Source organism: Mus caroli, chromosome 11, assembly GCF_900094665.2.
Source record: "Mus caroli chromosome 11, CAROLI_EIJ_v1.1, whole genome shotgun sequence".
NCBI classification, from domain to species: domain Eukaryota; kingdom Metazoa; phylum Chordata; class Mammalia; order Rodentia; family Muridae; genus Mus; species Mus caroli.
Genome location: NC_034580.1, coordinates 102,502,269 through 102,509,201, shown reverse-complemented (window position 1 = coordinate 102,509,201; position 6,933 = coordinate 102,502,269). Strand labels below are relative to the sequence as shown.

The window sequence follows — 6,933 nt, the reverse complement described above, 5'->3', positions numbered from 1 at the left end:
TCCCGAGTGCTGGGATTAAAGGCGTGCGCCACCAACGCCCGGCTCTTTCTTTTTTTAAATATTTATTTATTATGTATACAGTGTTCTGCTTACATGTATGCCTGCAGGTTAGAAGAGGGCACCAGACCTCATTACAGATGGTTGTGAGCCACCATGTGGGTGCTGGGAATGAACTCAGGACCTCTGGAAGAGCAGCCAGCACTCTTAACCTCGGAGCCATCTCTCTGTCCTGAGACAGGGTTTCTTTATGTAGTGCTGGCTGTCCTGGAATTTGCTATGTAGATAAGGTTGTCTTTGAACTCAGCCCTCCTCCTGCCTCTGCCTCCAAAGTGCTGGGATCAGGGGTGTGCACCACCACACCCTGCAATGCATCTTATTCTTATTTTAAGATGAGAAGGCTGAAGTTCAAAGAGGTTAAAGACTGAAGCCAGGATCACAGGAAGAGGTCAGAGCTCAGGGGGTTTTGCTGCCCCCCCCCCCCCCCCCCGCATCGATTCTGTGGCATTGTCACGAGTGTCACTCCTTCTGGAACCCTTTCAAGCCACGAGCTCTGAGAGCTTTCCCAGGTTGAAAGGGAAGAGTCCTCTGCTCCGAGGTCAGCTCTCCAGCCTGTACCAGTTCAACCGTGAGTGAATTGGGGTAGCTTGATTAAGCCTGAAGAATAACTCCTCCCGGAGTTAGAGGGAAGTTAAGTCCTTGAAAGGAAGGGCTTTCCTTTGGTGAACAAAGCCATTGGCAGGTCGCCGTGAGCATAAATGGGCATAAATGGGACTGTTGAGAGGTGAACTTGACCTCTCCTGGAATCTCACAGGACTGGAGACCCAGGTGGGCTTTGAAGTAACCTTTGTCTGTTGGATTTGCCTGGAACGTTGGTTCTAAGCGCTTCCTCCTAAGCAGACTGAACTGAGACAGTGAGCACCACAACAGCTTATTCTCACAGTGGAGAAAGGCATGGGGCGAGGAGCTGGCTCCAGTCCTAAGCTTCCTTAGGATTTCAGATCAAACCCTGCTGTCGGTATCCGCAAGCAGACATTCAGGATCAGAATATGTATTTTATAAGAGCGTTGGTTCTCCTTTGCTGTTTAAAGCTTGCCTAAGCTGGATTACTCTCTTATCCACATTTTACTCTTTTCTTTCTTACACCCAGTGCTGTCTTTAAAGCAGCATTCCTAAAACTGTTACTCCTTATTATTTTGGGTTTAAAATAGAGAATTTAAGAAATATCCTATTGAAAGGACCGAGTGAACAGTGGTTGTCAGCCACCACGCACTTGAATTTTCCCTGGTCTCAAGCACTGTTGTTGGAATCTGATGAGGAGTAAAACAGATGTGGTCCCCACCTGCTCACGGCACTGTGTGTGGTCTAGACAGTAGACAAGCCAACAGATGCACTGTACGGACTGTACATACAAAACGGTAGAGGATGGGAAATCTCTCCAAAGGAGTGAACGGGCAGCTAGGGAAGAGAAGAGAATCGCAGGAGAGAGAGTGACAGGCAGGTGGGCAGTGACTGTGGGGTAGAGACATATAGACAGACAGTGAGCCTGCATATGTACCTGGCTTGGGACACAGGACAGGGGCCCTCTGGAGCCAGGTAGTGCTTGGGAGGCCTTGGGAAGTTTCTTAACCTCGAGGGTGGGGCTCCTGCACTCTGAGGATTGAGTAAACCCTGAGGCTGTTCCTGGTGTGAACAGAAAGAGAATCCAGGCTTGCTGACTAGGCAGTGGGAAACCTGACCCAGCTGGGGCGCAGGTAAGAAGTGGATGGCTGTTCTGCGGATCTTCCCAGCTTCCTTAGGCAGCTCTGTGGCCTGCAGTGCACCTGCTCTGGAGGAGAGCTGGCCCTGCCTGCAGGAGGCCCAGCACTCAGTGCAGCCGGCAGGACTGGAAGCTGGGTTGCTATTGTTTGATTAAAAAAATTGAACTACATTTATTAATTTGCACTGCGTGTGTGCACCTTGCACTGCATGTGTCCCAAAGCTCACCTGTCAGGTCAGAAGACATCTGTTGGGAATTGGTTCTCCTTTCCCACGGTATGTGTTCAATCTCACTGGAGATTGGACAAGCAAGCACTGTTGCCTGCTGAGCCTTCTGGCCTATGTCTGCTCTAGTATTTGGATGTGGGAAGATGTCTGTTTGTGTGTTTGTTTGTTTACTCTTCCTTTGGAGGCATCAAATCAGTGGCTTTATTGTTAGGTGATCAGATAACGCTATGTGCAGTATTTTACTGACCCCTGTCTCTAACAGGTTTGGGGGTTTTGGGTTTTTTGTTTTTGTTTTTGTTTTTTCTGAGACAAAGTTTCTCTGTGTAGCCCTGGCTGTCCTGAAATATCACTGTTTAGACCAAGCTGGCTTCTAACCAGGAGATTAGCCTGCCTCTGCCTCCTAAGTGCTGTCGTGAAAGGCATGTGCCACCACGGCCCAACTTGCTGTGGTATTTTGGCATCCATAGGAATAGCTGTACTCTGGGATCATAAAGTCCACTGCTTTGGTTCTTTATTTAGTATGGTCAGTAATAAAATGATGCAAACCTAACCATAGTTTATGGTTTCCTAAAAAGTGTTAATTATGGGGCTGGAGAGATGGCTCAGTGGTTAAGAGCACCGACTGCTCTTCTGAAGGTCCTGAGTTCAAATCCCAGCAACCATATGGTGGCTCACAACCATCCATAATGAGATCTGACGCCCTCTTCTGGTGCATCTGAAGACAGCTACAGTGTACTTAGATATAATAAATAAATCTTTTTAAAAAAAAAAAGAACACTATTAAAAAAAAGTGTTAATTATGGCCACTATGTATATCAGTGAATTGGTTTTTAAAGTCTTTTAGCTTAGAAGGAAGCAAATAAACTATGCAAAAGATACTATGATAGAACCCGTGTATTTATCATGGGTTTCACAAATTAGCGACATTTTTTTCTCCTTTTGAAACAGGATCTTAAGCATCACGGGCTGCCCCTGAGTTCTTTCTATATCTGGACAAGGCATGAGCACCCCATCCTCCTGCCTCATCTCCCAGGTGTTGGGACCGGAGCCATGCGCTGCCTCTCACGCTTGCTGAATTTTGCTCAACTCTTTCTCAGATAGCTTCGTGCTGGAACGTATAAGTGGATTTTCCAAAGATCCCCTCCATGCTAGGTATGATCAAAGAGAAGAAATGTCCTATACGCTTGGTGTTGAAAGCCCTAATCCAAAACGGGAACTTGTTGGAAATCTTTATAGTCTTGCTGTAATGAGATATAAAGGGCTAGAGAGGTGGCTCAGTGGTTAGGGGCAGCTGCTGTTGCTGAGGGCCTGGGTTGGGTTCTCGGCACCCCATGATTGCTCACAACTGCTTGTAACTCCACTTCCACAGGACCCGAAATCATCTTCTAGCATCTGGCAGTAGCAGGCATGCACATGGTGCACATGCATGCAAGCAAAACACTCATACGTATAAAACATAAATAAATGAGACCTTAAAAATAAAGAGAGAGTAGATGGGTCATAATCACAGCACAGAGAGTGGATGGGGGTGGGCTGCATGCATGTAATCCCAGCATTCCGCAGGCAGGGGCAGAGGAACTTAAAAAAAAAAAGATTTATTTATTATATGTAAGTACATTGTAGCTGTCTTCAGACACATCAGAAGAGGGCGTCAGATCTTATTACAGATGGTTGTGAGCCACCATGTGGTTGCTGGGATTTGAGCTCAGGACCTTTGGAAGAGCAGTCAGTGCTCTTAACCACTGAGCCATCTCACCAGCCCTGGGACTTTCTTTTTTTTTTTTTTTTTTAAAGGGACAATTAAAATTGGTTATGGAAATAACTCTATAGTGGTGCCCCTGTGGGCCACTGTCCAACAGATCTTCCCGGAAAGCTGTAAGTACTCTGGGACTGGGCTCGCTAATGGTCACCTCCTCCATTTGGAAGGCGATGCCGCCACTGAGAAAATGAAGCTTCAGTTTATGAAAGTTCAAGTACTTTTAGTTGAGATCGTTCTACGTGGTCATATTAGCCAGGGTAAGGTCCAGTCTCAGCAGGAAATGTGGCTCAGAGGTCAAGCTCTTGTCCAGTATGTGTAGGGGTGGGAGTTTAATCCTCAATACCACAGAAAAACCCAAACCAGGAGCCACCAGTTAGAACCCAGCTCAACTCATTTTTATTTTGCTTGGAACCCAGCCTTTAATGACTGAACCATCTCTCTAGCTTCCAGCACAGCTAATTGGAGCAGCAAATATAAGCGTACGCATTTGGTGTGTTTCCCAAGCTCAGTTCTTTGATAGTAAAGGAGTCTGTGTGGAAGGGACAACCCCCCGGGTCTAGTGCTGGCCTCAGAGACTCAGAACAATTGGATTGGATGCTGTGTCGTCTCCTGAACCTAGGGCCTTGGGAACCTAGGTTCCCTAAACCCCTGCACTGCTTGTTCACTGTGCACTGAGAGGTAGAGAGGCTAGGGAAGGCGGGATGACCCCAGCCCTGGGACCTGGGTACACTACTGTAAGGAGTTAGAGGCTGTTCCAAGGCAACACCCAGGGGCTAGCAGGTGAGGGGTTGTGAGGGCGCAGGGCGGCTGGGGTAATTCTTTATCCCCAGGGCATAGTAAGGTGGTTGGTTGATAAACATGACTGGGAGACTGGCCTTAAATTTATGTAAAATTCTGAAAAGCAGGTGCCAAGGGTGTGTACTAATAGCCACAGGGTTTGTGCAGTGGCTTTCTGCTGGGGGCCGTTGGCATTTCTGCTCATGGAGACAAGCTGGGCTCTCCTCTCTGCTCTTGCTTTGCCACTCCCTTGCCGTGTGCTGTTGATGGCTTCTCTTGGGCTCTGCACCAACTGCCTCCCTCCCTCTCCTGCTCTCTCTTCCTTTCCGGTCTGCTTACTAAAACAGCATAGTCTCTTTTAAAAGACCACTTAGGCCCCTGGGATAGCTCAGTAGGTAACCAAGTCTGATGACCTGACTTTGATCCCTGAGTCTCAGACGTGGTGGAAGGAGCCAATTCTCCTAAGTTGTCCTCTGACCACCTTCACACAATAAATAGATACAATGTAATAAATCCTATTATTAATTAAATAGATACAAATATAAAAAAAAATCCTGCTGGGTGAGGGCACACCCTTTTAGTCTCAGTACTCAGGAGGCAGAGGCAGGCAGATCTCTGTGATTTTTGAGGCCAGCCTGGTCTATAGAGCAAGTTCCAGAACAGTCAAGGTTACACAGAGAAACCCTGTCTTGAAAAGCCTCCTCTGCCCCCCCCCCCAAAAAAAAAAGTGGTAAAAATCCTGACAGGATCATGTGATGTCTGTGTGGAGCCCCTGAAAGACTTGGTAAGATCCATTGTGTAGCCCTGGGTTCAGCCCTCTGCCCTCTTTTGTCAGCCGGGCCAGCCCTCGAGGATTACTTAGGTGTGCTGCCATTTTTCCAGCCCTGGACGGTCAGGAACTGAGGTGTCCTCAGGGAACCTAACACCCGCCCACATCCCTCTTTCTGTTCTTACCCTTTTCCTAGTGCTTGTCACAGGTTGTTATTCTAGATTCTTTAATAAGCAGCTGCTTTTCCCTCCTTCCCCGGAGGGTAGAGACTGTGTTGATGCTTCTCTTCCTATGTGCCTAGGATCCAGCAGCCTCTGCTGAGGGCCTCTCGCGGCTGATGAGGGACTGGCTGAGAGAACACACCACCAGCAAGCATGGGAAAGCCGAGCATGAGGAATGCTCTCTAACACTTGGGCTTATTGAAGAGCCTGAATAATATCAGGGCAGAGAACAGGAGATGGAGAGGCAGGGAGAGTCAGAAGTAATCCATGTGGAGAGCTTCAGGGTAGGTTTAGAGGAAGCTCTATCTGTTCCTCTGTCGCAGACTTGAGAGACATCGGTCAGCCGCATTACAAGGAATGGATTTGAGGTGGACCCTTGTCCGAGCAGGTGTCCGGTTCCTAGCCTCAGGCGGCGTCTCTCCCTGTTCAGTGTGCCTGCAGTCAGCCTCTCGGTGTGTGACTCGCCTGCGTGACCTGTGGTCAGGATGCAGGATCCCCGCCACAGAGAGGCTTGGCCGCTCATGTTTATCTCTCTCCTCCTCCTCCTCTCTTGCGTTGCTGGAGGGGGATAACCTGTTTAAGATATACCTGCTTGTAGCCACTGGAACTGCTAAAACATTGTGCCAGGTGGGCACTGAAGAGGGCTCCAGGGCGTTATAGGAGGGTTGCATGCTGGGGCAGGAGGCTTTCTGAGAGAAGAGAGTAGGTGTAGCTGAATATTGACCTGGCGTGCATCTTGGCAGACTTGCATTCTTCCTCAGACCCTCTTCCAGGTGAACTGGGGAGTGCCTAGTAGCCAGTGCCCACGGACCCACTGCCACGTACCAGGGAGACAGAGGAAACTTTGATCTTTCCCAGACTTTGAAGGTTTGAGTAGGAGATTGAAGTGGGCGGGGTGAAGATGGTGGGTCAATGCCATCTACAGCGTTATGATCTAAGAGAGGAAGTTGGCATGACTTATCACTGATGGTTTCTAGATGATACCTGTATGGAAGAGAGGGGCTCTCTAGATCAGGGCCTCAGGTACCAGACAAGAGCTGGTCCCCTTGTGTCGGGGTTGGGAGAGTAACTGAGTGTTTAATTCGCTTTGTCAACTTGACGTGAGCTAGAAATATCTGGGAAGAGAATGTCAGGTCGAGAATTGTCTAGATGAGACTGTTCTGTGGCATGTCTGTGGGGAGCTGCAGCTGTCCTGGTTGTTAACTGACATAGGAAGGGCCCAGCCCACGGTGGGCAGCTGTACTACCCAGGCAGGTGATCTTGCGCTGTTTGAGAGCCAGTTGAGTATATGGCTGCCTGCTGGCCAGCAAGCAGCATCCTGCATGGTTCCTGCTCCCCTGTGGCTGGGCATTGAATTCTGTAGTTAGAGGTAATGCTGTGTGGAACAGGAAGCAGACCTGATATCAGGTTCTTTTTTTTTTTTT

General features: G+C 48.5%; 1 protein-coding gene across 4 annotated transcripts in view; it reads left to right on the top strand.

Annotated features, from left to right (window-relative positions):
- The window catches only part of Tex2 (testis expressed 2), a 109,467-nt gene that overhangs the window by 5,790 nt on the left and 96,744 nt on the right, over positions 1–6,933 (top strand). The window contains exon 1 of one of the 4 annotated variants that reach the window (XM_021176087.2): positions 2,958–3,135. The exons of the other annotated variants lie outside the window; for them this stretch is intronic. The gene's annotated coding sequence lies outside the window, so the exon portion shown is untranslated. Of the gene's footprint in view, positions 1–2,957; positions 3,136–6,933 lie in introns of those variants that run through there. 4 annotated transcript variants of the gene reach the window in all.